The 14,901-nt window shown below is 37.7% G+C and overlaps 1 long non-coding RNA gene across 1 annotated transcript; it reads right to left on the reverse strand.

The window, feature by feature from the left end:
* Positions 1-7,612: 7,612 nt before the first annotated feature.
* LOC118499882 lies at positions 7,613-12,696 on the reverse strand. The gene is made up of 3 exons (XR_004902426.1): positions 12,686-12,696; positions 12,331-12,335; positions 7,613-7,790 (listed from the first exon to the last, which is right to left on the reverse strand). It is a non-coding gene; the product is annotated as an uncharacterized LOC118499882 (long non-coding RNA).
* Positions 12,697-14,901: the final 2,205 nt, after the last annotated feature.

Below are 14,901 nucleotides of genomic sequence, written 5' to 3' on the forward strand. Positions count from 1 at the left end.
GTGTCAGAGAAAGTCATTATTCTCTCTGTATGTTTTAAAGACATTATCACTGAGTATAGAATTCTGGGTTAACAGTATTTTCTTTCAGAACTTAAAAGATGGTGATCCACTATCATTTGCTTGCAGATTTATTTTTCTCTCTTTTTTTTATTGTTCAAGCACAGTTAAATGAGTGGATCAAAAAAATTATGGTATATTTACACAATGAAATACTATGTAGCAGAAAGAAAGGAGTTTCTACCCTTTGTGACAGCATAGATGGAACTGGAGAGTATTATGCTAAGTGAAATAAGCCAGGTGGTGAAAGACAAATACCATATGTTTGCAGGATTTTTAACAGAAATTGGCTGTTAATCTACCTTTGTTCTTCTTTATATAGCTTGTCTTTTTGTTTAAAATCTATTTGGTTTTGGTGCACTTTTCTTCATTTTTCTGAGCTTGTGGTTAATTGAGGTGCTTAACTTTATGAATATATGGAACACAATTATAGTAAATTTTTAAAATGTTGGTTAAACTTGATATCTGTGTCTGTTCTGTATTTTTGTCAGTTGATTGCTTCTTTCTTGATTGTGGGTCATATTTTCTTGCTTTGATGCATCCCTAATAATCTTTGATTGGGTACCAGAGAGTATGAATTTTTGCTTCCTGAATATCCAGTATTTTTGTGTTACTAAAAATCTTGATATTGGTCATGAGGTGCACTCGGTGTACTCAGAAACAATTAACACTTTCAGACCTTGCTTTATGTTATGATTTAGTGGGACTACAGCAGTGCTCATTGTAAGGGTAAATATTACCACGACTGAGATAAAACTGTTCCATGTGCTCTGCCCAGTGACCTAGGATTCATGAGAGTTTCTAGTCTAACTTTTGGAAACTGGCACTCTTTCTGATCCTGGGCCACATGAGATAGTTTTTTCCTCTATTCTATTCAGTTTGGTCTTGTTCTGGCCTCAAGTAGCCTCACATGTATGTGCTAAATGTTGCATAGCTAAATATGTAGTGAGGACTCTCCGTACATGTCTAGAAATTTCTCTTTATAAAAATTATTTTCTCAGTACTCTGTTCTGAAAACAGTTAATGCCTTGGTCTATGCATACTCTGAGATTCATACTCTCAACTCAGAGAGTCCACTGGACTTTTCCTAGCTGGGATCACCCAATCTGTGCCATGGCCTAGAATATCTCAAGGCAGCTAGCTGGGACAATCACAGAGTTTACCCCATTCGTTTCCCTTCTCTCATTGATCAGTGTCCTTCATTGACTGATGCACATTGTCTTTTTTTTTTCTTTCACATTTTTAATTGTATTTTTTAAATAATGTAGTTCCATATATATATATATATTTTTTTTTATTTGTGGTTGTTTCAATGAGAAGGATAAATTAGTTCTTATAACTGTATCTTGGACTGAAGCAAAATATTCATCACTTCTTATTTGAATTTTCAATTTCCTTCATTGATTTCCTTCTCTCCGCAACAATCTATTCCAAATTACTACAGGTGGGAATCACCTTCCTAAAGCACAGACCTTATCTATCACATTATATGTGAACCTGAAACTGTTCAAAGGCTCTCCTTTCTTTTAAAATAGAATTCAAACATTGGTATAAAATACACACTAGTGATTTGACTTCATCCACCTTCACAGGAACTTTAAACTGACCCCTCTACATGAGTCCCACTGAAATAATTGAAATATCAGCATACCAAGCTCTGAGAAACCCCTCTTCACTTTAGCTTCCCTAGCTTAGAAAGATCTTCTCTTTTCCCCTGTTCATACCTATGCATCCTTCCAATAGCATGGTGATCAATTTATCAATAACTTCACAGTCTAAATAGATAATTATTCACCCTGGCTGGTGTGGCTCAGTGGACTGAGTGCCGGGGTGTGAACCAAAGGGTTTCTGGTTCAATTCCCAGTTGGGACACATGACTGGGTCCCCAAAGGGGAAACTGGAGAGGCAACCACACATTTATGTTTCTCTCCCTTTCTTTCACCCTCTCTTTCCCTCTCTCTAAAAATAAATAAGTAAGTAAATAAATAAATAAATAAAATCTTTTTAAAAAATAGAGATTTTCTTGGTCTTCTCAGCAATGGCATAGTTTTTTCTCATAATGGATAATTCATAAATCTATAAGTATTTGCTGAATAAGTGAATAAATAATTAAATGGATGAATGAATAAAATGAGATTCGAGAAGTTTAATCATGAAATGTGTTATGTAAATTTGGCATAGAAAAGAATACAACCTAAGCTGTCAATGTCTTATGTGCTATATTGAATTCCAGCCATGTAGCATCTGTCATTTTTGTTTCAGAAAGAAAATATTTACCAGTGAAACCACTTCATTTTATCAGTGGTTTAACTTTGATGATTACTGTAGCAACATCTTTTAGTCAGAGAGCCACACTGACTAACTTTTTGCAAAATAAGGAGAGCATGTGATTTAATTGAGACTAGCTCATTTGAATGACGAGAAATTGTGTTGGTTTCATTTCCATAGTTTCAGTCAAATAGAAAATAGCAAAGACTAATGCTGTGCTGTAAGATCAGATAACCAAAGTTCAAATCCCCACTGCACACATAACTTTTTTATGACTTTGAACATTGCCTACCTATCTAAGTTTATTCCCTGCCAAAAACTACTTTGTACCTTACTTTCTAATTATTTAGAATGAGGGATACCATAGATGTCATCTCATAAAATTATTATTAACTTCAAATAAAACAATACTTGTAATGTACCTCACCCAGTACCAGCACCCTATAAATAATCAGTATGTATTATTTAGCATCATTTTGTTTCAACTTCATATGGAGTCACTGAGACAGCAATTTAAGCTATACATCACAAAGATTTAGTTTGCAACAGATATAAATTATAATCTCAAATTAGCAATATATAATAGAGTTTGATTTTTTGTAAAAGTTTTAAAAATCATATTATTGAGAATTCTAAGTGTAATAACCCTAAAGATACAAAATATACTTGGTGAAAGAAAGATACCAGGGAAGAAATAAAGTTGCTAGTTGTGTCATTTTAGTGTCTTGATGATATTTTTATCCATTGCCAACATTAGTGGAAGTCATTTTAGAGCTACAAAAATTCTGGTGGCTCTCTAGTTTGCACACTTCCCTTTCAAACATCAGATGGGATACATCCTAGAAGGTGAGGTGATCCTAGAAGGCTCTGGTGATCCTAGAAGGGGTGAGGTAAGGACCAGGAAAGTTCTTAAACCTCCCCCTCTCTTTCCTGCACAACAAAGTGGTGATGAACAGAAAAGGACATTTACCAAGGTAAATCAAAACCCTCTGGTAGCAAAGGAAATTAAGCAACTGAGACACAGACCGTTTTCTGCTGACTCTACGTGCTAATTTTTCTGGATGGTGTCTTGCATGGATATGAGACAAGATAGAGCTCTGGATGCACATCTATAGCCCTTCCACAGTCTCTCTCTAGTGGCAGGTGTCTATGTGCCCTTACATAGCAGGACCATACCCAGAAGATTCATGGGAGCCAGCCAGCAACTGCAGGCATCTCCTTTCAGGATTTATTCTGGGCTCACAGGACCCTTCAGGATTCTCACATCTGTCATACTAACATGAGGAAAAACAGCATCCCTTTTCTGAATAGCTCTGCCTTTCTTTCTCTCTCAGTTCCTCTCACCATGCAGTGGTAGCAGTGAGAAATAAGCACAAGGACTGCAGCTCAGCCCACCATCTGGCAAAGATCGAGATGCAGCCATCTCATTCTTGTAGAAATCTTGGTTTTCATAAGCAATTTTCCCTCCACCCAGACTTGAGAGAAACAAATGACTTATAATTTTACTACCATAGCCCTTTCATGAAAGAGGGAGGATTACATGTCATTCAAAGGCTCTACTATGCACCCAAATAATTATCTTCTCTCAACTCTTTTTTGTATGGACAATGAGATACTGGCTGTTACATGTTGTGTGTTTGTGTATGTGTTGTTCTTTTTTTAAATTACCCCACTTGCAGAAAAAAAACATATTTTTTTCTCCCAGCTCTTAACTGTTGACAACACTTTCTAGTATCATGTTTCATACATAAAAAATTTAAATCTTTTGAAAAAGTCATGAAGATTTGTTTTGAATACATATTCTTTACATTTAAACTTCATTCTCTCAGTATTCCACTCACCTCAATTTTCAGACTTTATTTTTTCTGTATTGTTTTCTATTCCACTACACTCTGAGCAGTTTTCCAGTGAATTCCACGTATTAAACTTTCCTTTCAATTATATTCACCTCTGATGACTTTTAAATACACCTACGATCTTATAGATCAAATTCCCTAAATATAAGGATAAAACATATTTTTAAATCTAGTCTATTGATAACAAATTTAATATAGAGGTTATCCAGTACAAAAATTGACTCAATATAAAGGAAATATTTTTTTAAGTTTAATCTATTCAAAGAAATAATGTGACATTATGTGAAATGAGTCCTTCCACTCTAAAGTGAGGTCTTAACTGAGAGATGGATAATCACTACTCAGACACCTTGTATCAGCAATGACTCCTGCACTGGGAGAAAGAAGGATGCCATATTAGCCTATACATTTACTTGTGCTTCACAATTAGGAAAGTATGGGCGTGTACTGTAGTCACAGATACTGAGGTTTTTGGTAGCTTTAACATAATCCATAAATTCTTTTAAGATGCTTACCTTTCAGAGTTGAACTTTAATTCCCCTCTCCTTGAGTGTGAACTAGAATCAGTAACCCAATTCTAAAGAGTAGAATCTAGTGGAATGATGGTGTATGACTGAAGACTAGGTGTGTCTTTGTTCTCTTTCTAGGACCACTTGTTCTGGGGGTAGCCAGCTGTCAAGTCATGAAGCACTCGGACACCATATGGAAGAGCTCTATTAAGGAATCATGGCTTTCATTTAATGGCCAGGAAGGAAGTGTCCATTGATGTCAAAGAGGTGTTAAAATCCCCAACAATGACTGTATTTCTGTTTACCTCTCTCTTTATGTCATCAAGATTTCAGTCAGGGGTCATATGAGCAAATGCCCTTGGAGTGGGTATCCAATCCAAACACACCTTTAGGTAATTAGCCGAGCTAACAAACTGACCAACCAGTTTAGCTTACCCACAGAGTAGACTGTAAGATAATAAAATTTATTGTTTTAAAATATAACTGTTGTGCAGTTATAGGTGTCCTCATTTTCCCCAATTACTCTCCCCAGAGTCTTGAGGTGGTCCTCTTTGGGTTCCTCTATATTGGGACTCTCTGTGTTTCCTGGATTTGTGTGACATTTTCTCTCATCAAATTAGGGAAGTTTTCCATCATTGCGTTTTCAAATAGGTTTTCTATCCCTTGCTCTTCTTCTTCTTTTTCTGGTATCCCTATTATACGGATATTATTACATTTCATATTGTCTTTCATTTCTCTTAATCCCTCTTCATTCTTTCTGAGCCTCTTTTCCTCTTCTTGCTCTTTCTGGGTGTTTTTTGCTACTTTGTCTTCCAATTTGCTGATCCAATCTTCTGCTTCATCGATCCTGCTTTTCATTCCTTCTACTGTGTTCTTCAGTTCAGAAACTGTATTCTTCATTCCTCTTCTCCTTGTTGATAGTTTCTATTTCTTATTTCATGTTGAGATAGTTTGCAGTGAGTTCATTGCAGCTTCCCTGTAGTTTCTGGTAGCTCATTGTGAGTCCATTGAGCTTTCTGATAACCATTTCTTTGATCTCAGTATCTGATAGTTGAGTTGCCTTTATTTCATTTAGCATTCTTTCTGAGGCTTCTTCCTTTCCCTTCATTTGGAGATAGTTTCTTTGTCTTCTCATTGTTTGTGAGATTCTTCTTGTTAGCCTCTGTTTCTTAAATTGATCTGTTCTGGTTCCCTGTGTTTGTGGTGTGAACTTCTGTGGTGGAATGCCTGTGAGATTCAATGGTGCTATCTCCTTTGGGTATCCTGGTGTTCACAGCTTCCCCATACTCTTTTTTTGTGATCAGTTGGAGGAGTAAGGCAACATTGTTAAAGACAGCAAGAGAGTATTCTATGATATTTACAGTAGTAGCCAGTGGAGAAGAGATAGGAGATCCTTTGGCTATGCATAATGTCAACTGTGATCTTTCACCCCACTAGCCAACTTTTAGAAAGAATGGAATGAATATAAGACTCTTGTTGTGGAGGGAAGGATTGTGAGTTGGATTTAGAAAGCAGTGAGGTTGTGGGAGGTCAGATTCTGAGGTACGGTGAAAGTAAAGAATAGTAAATAGGTGTAGTGTGTGAGAAAATAGAGTTAATAGAGTTCAGGAAACCATGAAATCGGCTAAGATCTGGGAGTGTTTTTGTGTAGTATTTATAATTATTTGGAATAGCTATTATTTATAGTAATATTACAGCAACAATCATGTGGCAGAATCTATGAGATCTAGATAACAAGAATAGGGAGTATTGAATCTTGAGTAGTGTATAATGGAACACAAATGAAGGATAGTAAATTAGCAATACACTATGAATGATATAACAGGGGAAACCTGTCAAACTATATAATATAACCAGACAAGCAAAGAAGATGATAGAGAAAAAAGAGGAATACCAAAATACTATTAAAATAAAAAATGTAAGAATAAAATTGTAATACAAATATACAATATCTTGCCGGTTCAAAAAAAAAAAAAAGCAGAAGATCAAAGGAAGAAGAGATAAATTTGGAAAGAGAGGAAGAAGGAATAACACTAGAAAGAAGAAAGAAGCATAAGGAGTTGACAGATATAAAAATAATAAGAATTAAAAAATAAAGAGTTACTTTAAAAAAAAGACAATATCAAACAATCAAACAAACAAACAAAAAAAACCCTTGTTGGTTTCAAAGTGGCCAGACGGGTTATTTTGGTCATGCTGGCTTCAGCAGGCTGAGGGACAATTTGTATCACTTTTCTCCCTTCCTGTTCAGCACTCAGACAGCCCCTTGTGTACTCTCCCAAGGGTTAGCCACACGCTCTCCCCAGAGCCAGTCTGGTGCCTCTCTGCAGGCCCTGGGTGTGGGATCTGAGCCCTCCTAACCATGCTCTGCAGAGCTCATGGCCATGAGCTCCCGGGATCCTGCGGAGTGTGTTTGCCTTCCCAGTGTTCATGGCTGTGAGCTCTGTGGCTCCTGCGGAGTGCCTGTGCCTTTTCCAGGTCCATGGGTGTGGTCTCTGGGATCCTGAGGGGCACACACATCCCCTGAGTTCATGTGTGTGGGTTCAGAGGTCCTGAGGGGCGCACACTTCCCCCGTGTTCACAGCTGTGGGCTCCAGGTCTTCCACAAAATCACACTCTCTCGGGTTTCCGGGCCCAGGCTCGCAGCCAGGCCACCCTTGGTGGCGCAGGCTGGGGCATACCCTCTTCCCAGAGGTATGTATCAGTGCTCACAGACCCTGTGTGATTGCCTCTCGGTCCCCACTCCCCTCTCTGTGTCTTCAAGCAACCAAGCCTCCCGAGGTGCTACTCAATCCCTGTTTGGCTGGGGAGGGAGCGGTTGACCCAGCTCTCTCCCGAGTGCCCTAGGCAGTCCCGGTAGTGCCAGGTCTGGGGCTGCAACCTCCCTGGTCCCCTGGCTGATCCCTGGACCCTTATTATCCCAAAGCACTCTCCTTACCATCTGGTTTTTCAATGTCTGCTATAATTTTTGATCTCCTATTTTCATATATGTTGTGATATTGTTGGCTGTTTTCTCTGTTCCTCTGTAGATTAGCTAGGTTTTTCTCCAGTATGTAGGGAAAAGTGGAATCTGCTTCCTCCTATCACACCACCATCTTCTCTTCTTTTTTTCTTGATGAATTTCCTTAAAGGCTTGTTGATTTTGTTTATCTTTTCAAAGAACCAGCTCCTGGATTCAATGATCCTTAGAATTGTGCTTTCAGTCTCTATGTGCTTTAATTCTGCACTGATCTTGCTTATTTCCTTCCTTTTACTTGCTCTGGGCTGTCTTTGTTGTTGTTACTCCCGTTTTTGTAGGTGTAGGGTTAGGTTGTTTATTTGAAATGTTTCTATATTTTTTAGATAGGCCTATGTCACTATGAACTTCCCTTTCAGGAATGCCTTCGCTGTGTCCCATAAGTTTTGGATTTCCAGAAACTTTTTATTTCTTCCTTGATCTTATTCTTGATCCATTCATTGTTTAACAGTGTGCTATTCAATCTTCGAGTCTGAGTGTGTTTGAGTTTTTTCCTTGGGCTTGGTTTCTAGTTTCAGTCCCTTGTGGTCATAGAAAATGCTTGATATAATTTTAATTTTCTTTTTTTATTGTTGTTTTGTTTGTTTTTTTATTTATTAAATTGTTCTTCAAGTACAATTTTCTGCCCTTTACCCCGATCCCAGCCCACAACCCCAGCCTTCCCTTCCTGCTTCTTGTCTCCACCCCCCTTGTTATTGTCCATGTGTCCTTTATACTAGTTCCTGCAAACCCTTCCCCGCTTCCCCTGAAATTCCCTTCCCTCTCCCCCTCCCCTCTGGTCACTGTCAGCCTGTTCTTGATTTCAGTGTCTTTGGTCATATTTTGCTTGTTTGTTTGTTTTGTTGATTTCAATTTTCTTGAATTTTTTGAGGCTTATTTTGTGTCCTATCTTGTGGTCCATCTTTGAAAATGCCCCATGTGCATTTGAAAAGAGTGTGTATTTTGCTTCTTTGGGATGAAAGTTTCGAGATTATATATATATATTTATAATGTATGTATCAGTTACTTCCATTTGTTTTTCCATGAATCAGAGCCTTTATATCCTTGTTGATATTTTATTTGGAAAATCTATCCATTGTTGACAGTAGGATGTTAAATTCTCCTACTAAATGTGTGTTGCTGTCTATATTTCCTTATAATCCTCCAAAATTTTCATGATGTATTTGGATGCTCCTAAGTTGAGTGCATATATGTTTACAATGTTTATGTACTCTTGATCGATTCTTCCTTTGTGTATTATGAAGTGTCCTCTGTGTCTCTTTTTATGGCCTTTGTTTTTAACTTTATTTTATGCGATAAAAGTATTGCCAACCCTCATTTCTTTCCTGTTCATTTGCTTGGAACAATTTTTTTTCCAACCCTTCACTTCAGTCTGTGTAGGTCTTTTGTTTTGGTGGGTCTCTTGCAGGCAGCATGTTTGTGGGTCATGTTTTTTTTTTTTAATACATTCAGCTACCATATATTTTTGATTGGAGCATTTAATCCATGTACATCTAGGGTCATTATTAATAGTTAATTATTCATCACCATTGTTCCCCTTTGCACCTGTATTCTGCACTTTCACACTCTTTTCCCCCATCTTCTTAAAGCAGTTTATTTAGCATATCTTGCAGTGCTGGATTGATAGAGGGTATTCTTTTAACCTTTTTTTGTCTTGGAAACTCCTTATTTTGTCTTCCATTTAAAATAATATCCTTCCTGGGTAGAATAGTCTTGGTTGCAGGCTTTTGCTTTTCACTACTTGACATATTTCCTGCCATTCCTTTCTGGCTTGTAGTGTTTCTGTTGAAAACTCAGCTGCTAGCCTTATTCAATCTCCCTCATATATTACTATCTGTTTTTCTTTGGCTGCTTTTAAGATTCTCTCTTTGTCTTTAAAATTTGGTATTTTAATTATGATGTGCCTTGGAGTGAGCCTTTGTGTGTTCATCTTCCTTGGTATCCTCTGGACTTTCTGCACTTGCATTGCTTTTGCCCCTCTGTGAGTTAGGGAAGCTTTCTGTCATTTTTTAAAATAGGTTTTCCTTCCCTTGCTTCTTTTCTTCTTCTGGTATTCCTGTTATTTGAATACTATTTGTTTTATGTTGTCCTGAATTTCCCTTAAACTCTCCTCATACTTTTTGAGCCCTTTTTCATGCTGATGCTGTTCCTGGGTATTTTTTTCCACCTTGTCTTCCAGTTTACTAATTCAGTCTTTTGCTTCATTCACCCTGCTTGTAATTCCTTCTAGTGTATTTTATTTCAGAAATTGTATTCTTTATTTTTTCCTAGTTCTTGTTTATATTTTCTATTTCCTTTTTCATATTGTTGCAGTTCCTACTCAGTTCCTTATAGTTATTTCTGAGTTCCTTAAGCTTCCTTATAACCATGTTTTTGAATTCTATGACTGATAGATTACTTGCCTCAAAATCATTTAGCTCTTTTACTGAGGATTCTTACATTACTTTCAGTGAGGGGTTCTTTCTTTATCTCCTCATTTTAGGTGGCTATTTTTTTTTTCTGTAACCCAGGATATTCTACTTTGTCAACTGTCTTCTTGCAGTGGTCTTCTGTGGTAGGAGTTCTGTGTGACTGGGTGGTGCAGTCTCTTTGATCTCCTTGTCTGGATATTATAGGGTTGCCCTTTCTTCTGTTTATGTGAATTTTCTTGGGCTTTACTTGCTAGTGGGATTCCCCTTTAGCAGGTTTACTACTATTTACAACTCCTGCTTTGTCTTATGTTTTGTTGTATAGGTGTTGGTTAACAAAGCAGTACTACCAGGCAACTGAACCTATGCCAGTAAATGGGACCACCCTACCATGTAAGCAATCTCAGCTACACTTGAGCAGATATTGAGAAATGTGATAAGAGATTACAGATATTAAAAGACATTACAAAGGGAATATGAGATTATTAAAAAAGGAGAAAATATTATTGAATAGTAAGAGGGAGGAGAATTGATAAGAGTGTGGATAGAACTGAGGTGGAGACAGGGAGAGAACAAAAATTTAAATGTAAGTAAAACATATATGGGCAATGGAAACAATGGGGTAAGAAAAAAGAAAAGTATAGTATGAGGTATGAGGTACAGTTAAAAAGTTATTGTACCAATAGGGGCAATATTAGTGAAAAAATGCAATAGGTCATTAGGAATGACAGCTGAAAGAAGTTTAATAAAGGTGGAATGGGAATAAGAATATTACACTAAAGTGAAAATTTAATATGAGGTGTCTTCCATATAGTAAATGATTTTAAGAGGATGAAGGGTACAAGATAATAAGAGTAAGCAGTAAAGCCCAGTTTGGGAAAGGGGGGAGCAAAACGAATATAAAAACATGAAATAGTTTTCCTCAATCCACTGATCAGGGTTAAGGGGAAGATGAAATGGAGTAAGACAGTGGGGTAGTTTTCTATGAGGTATAAAGAATCAACAAATAGTGAACACCTATGAATTCTGTTAGAGCAATATAGCAATAACTGTGGTCTTTTGCCTAACTAGCCACTGTTTATATAAGGAGGAAAAAAACAAGATTCTTATCAGAAGGGAAGAAGAATGTGTGCTGACTTAAGAAAGAGGAGCACTTATGTGAGGTTAGATGGAAGAGCAATAGTGAAAGAAGGCAACAGGAAGTCAGCATAGTGTGAAAGCAAATAAGTCCATCATGACAGTAATAAAGTTCACAAAGATGGTAAAATGAGTAAAGACGGGGGGGTGCTACATGGTCTTTAGAATAATAATAATATGATAAAAATATAATTTAAATTAAAAGAATAAAAAGTAAAAGGCCAAGATTAGTGAGTTATTTGGAATACAAGTGAAGTAAAAGAAGAAAAGATACAATATGACAGGGAGAAAAACAAGCCACAATAAAACAAAAAGAGAAAAAAATAACAATAACCTATATAAATAAAAAGAGGAAGAGAAATTAAATTTAAAAAAATGCAAGTTCCAATGAAAGGTAAAGTGAACTTTGTTTCAGGTGTTGCTTTTTGCCTTCTCACTTCTTTCTGGAACTCTCTCTTGTCTTCTCCCAGCTCACCATCCTACTGCTTGTTGCTGAGTGTGCCTGGCCAGTTTTGCAGATCCTTCAAGCTCCTGAAAGCAATGGGGCTCGGGGTCCATTTTTATTTTGTGGTGGTTCTTCTTGGAAGTGGGCTCACCTTGGGCTGCAATAATCACAGTTGCCCAGTTTCCACTCCATGCCCTTGGAGTGCCATGTGATCTGCTCTCCACTTTGCACCTTTGCATGTGTATAAATCACTTCACTTTTCACCCTGTTGATCAATCCATGAGGTAAGTCCAGAGTCTATCTCAGACACACCCAGTAGTGGCCCTCCTCTTTTTCCAGCTCCAGGTGCAGTGAGGTTCTCAACCACTCTCTGGCACTGTCCCAGATGACTGGCTACTACTGCCCCAATTTGGGTGCACTGTGTGTGTGCTTGTGAGCCTTTGGTTTCCACAGCAGTAACTTTGCATATTTAAGACTCCCTGAGCCTTCCCTGGTCTGGGCCTTGCTCTCCTGGGAGGGGTGGGAGCTGCTAGCCTACTATCACAGACCAGCTCTCCTCCAAAGTCCAATGTTATCTGTGTGGAAACTGTGCCCTAAGGCACCATGCTGGGGATTTTCCCCGTCTGCCTATAACACCCCCTTACCACATAGTTTAAAACTTCCTCTCCTTGCTTTGCTTTCCAGACTTCACATCAGCTCAGAGTCTGTTGGTGTTTCTCTTTGTTCTTCAGAAGGACAGCTAAAAGTCCCAATTGGGCTCAACTCTCACCTATTTCACCACCATCTTCCTTCCATCAAATTTATTGTTATAAGCAGCTAAGTGTTGGTGTAATTTGTTACACAGCATACTAATTGACACTAGTAGTAACTAATTAAAACTCATGTCTGGAATCTGTGACTCAATGGGCTTGAGGCAAAACTTAGAATATATATGAGGATCCAAGATGGCAGAGGAATAACTGGAAGCTACACTAACCTCATCCCAGGACCTATCTGGAATTACAACTGAATGGTGGAAAAATCGTCCCAAATAAGTAATTGAACATTAGCTGGGGAGAAACCTCATAACCACAGACAGACAAAATAAACCACTTCACCAGAACAAGACTGGTAGGTAGTGTGGAGAAGGTGCAAGAGGGCTTTCTGGGTTCCCACTGGCAGAAGCTGAAGTACCAGAAGGATATTTCTGAAGCTAGAGTGTTCCCCCTGAGAAGTGTGGAGTGTAACCCCAAGCTGAGCTCCCCAGCCTAAAGCACCAGAGCAGAGAAAGGAACCCAGAAAATATCCAGCTATAAAAAGTAGCAGGGTTTCTGTCTGCCAGGGTGAGATGGCTGAAGATGCAGAGAGCCTCTTAAAAGGACAACGTAGAAAATTTTGTTTGAAGTCCCTTTCCTTGGGCTATAGGAAAGGGAGGGCAGAGCAAACTAAAGATGCTTGAAAAGAGTTTTGGGCTGGTGGCTCTGAGGAGAGAACTGAAGGAACTCCGCCAATATCCCTTTGGCGAGTCATTCCCCATACTTCAGGAGACATCTTTCTCATATAGAGCAGCTCTCTCTGATTAGCATCAGCCTGTGAGGAAGCAATAGCCCCACCATCAGAAATTACTTAGCCCCACCCTGTGATGTTTAAGCTGAGATGCTGATTACAGCTTGAGCCTATATCACTGACTAGTTTAACCAGTAAGGCAGAAAATACAAAAAAAGCAGCCAAAATGTGAAGACAAAGAAACAGACACCAAGTTCAAGAACAAGAGAATTCTCCAGAAGAACTACGTGAAATGGAGGCAAACAATTTATCAGATAAAAACTTTAGAGTAGTGATTATAAGGATACTCAGCGTGAAAAAAGACATAGAAAACATAGAATAAGACCAGTCAGAAATAAAGAATGAAATATCTGAAATAACTAATGCACTAGAAGGAATAAACAGCAGGTTAGACAAAAAAGAGGATTGAATCAGTGATTTCATAGACAAGGTAGAAGAAAACACCCAAGCAGGGCAGCAAAAAATAATAATAATAATAAAAAATGAAGATCCTAAGAAACATTTTGGACAAAATGAAGTTGAACAACATCTGTACCATGAGAATACCAGATGAAGAAGAAAGAAGCAAGAGGCCCAGAAATTGTTTAAAAAAATAATGACTGAAAATGTCCATCTGTGAAGGAGAAAGACTCACAAGCCCAGGAAGGTCAGGGAGTCCCAAACAAGTTGGACCTAAAGTGGCTTATACTGAGGCACATCATATTTAAAATGACAAGGCTTAAAAACTAGGAGAGAATCCTAAAAGCTTCAAGAGAAAAGAAGTTAGTTACCTACAAGGGAGCACCAATTAGATTATCATCTGACTTCTCAACAGAAACAACTTTCAGGACAGAAGTGAATGGTGTGAAATAATCAAGGTAATAAAAAGCAAGGACCTACAACCAAGACTACTTTACCCAGCATGGCTATCATTTGCAAGCAAAGGAGAAATGAGGAGCTTCCCAGACAAGAAAAAGCTAAAGGAATTTGTTAACACCAAACTAGTACTGTAACAAATGTTAAAGGGCTTGCTTTAAGAATAAGAAGAAAAAAAGAGAGAGGAAAAAAAAAAAAACAGAGGAAAATAGCCTAACAGTAAAACAGGACTAAATATGTATCTATCAACAATCACCTTAAATGTAAATGGCTCAAATGCTCCAACATAAGGTAGCTGAATGGATAAGAGAACAAGACCCATACATATGCTGCCTCCAAGAGGCCCATCTCAGATAGAAAGATATACACAAACTAAAAGTAAATAAGAAAGGAAATTTTTTTTGGAAAAATATTTCATGTAAATACAAAAGGAAAAAAAGCTGGAATAACACTACTTATATCCAACAAAATAGACTTTAAAACTAAGGCTATGGTAAGAGATAAAGAAAGACACTACATAATGATAAAGGGAACAATCCAACAAGAGGATATAATCCTAGTAAACATTCATGCACCCAATATAGGAGCACCTAAATACATGAAGCAAACTTCAATGGACATAAAGGGAGAGGCTGACAGAAATACAGTCATATTTGGGTATTTAAACACCTCATTGACTTCATTGGATATGTCTTCCAGAAAGAAAATTAGCAAAGAGTCAGTGGCCTTAAATGACACACTAGATCAAATGCATTTGAAATCTTGAGAGCATTTCACCCCAAAACAGAATATACATACTTTTCAA

Source organism: Phyllostomus discolor, chromosome 4 (assembly GCF_004126475.2).
Source record: "Phyllostomus discolor isolate MPI-MPIP mPhyDis1 chromosome 4, mPhyDis1.pri.v3, whole genome shotgun sequence".
Taxonomy (NCBI): domain Eukaryota; kingdom Metazoa; phylum Chordata; class Mammalia; order Chiroptera; family Phyllostomidae; genus Phyllostomus; species Phyllostomus discolor.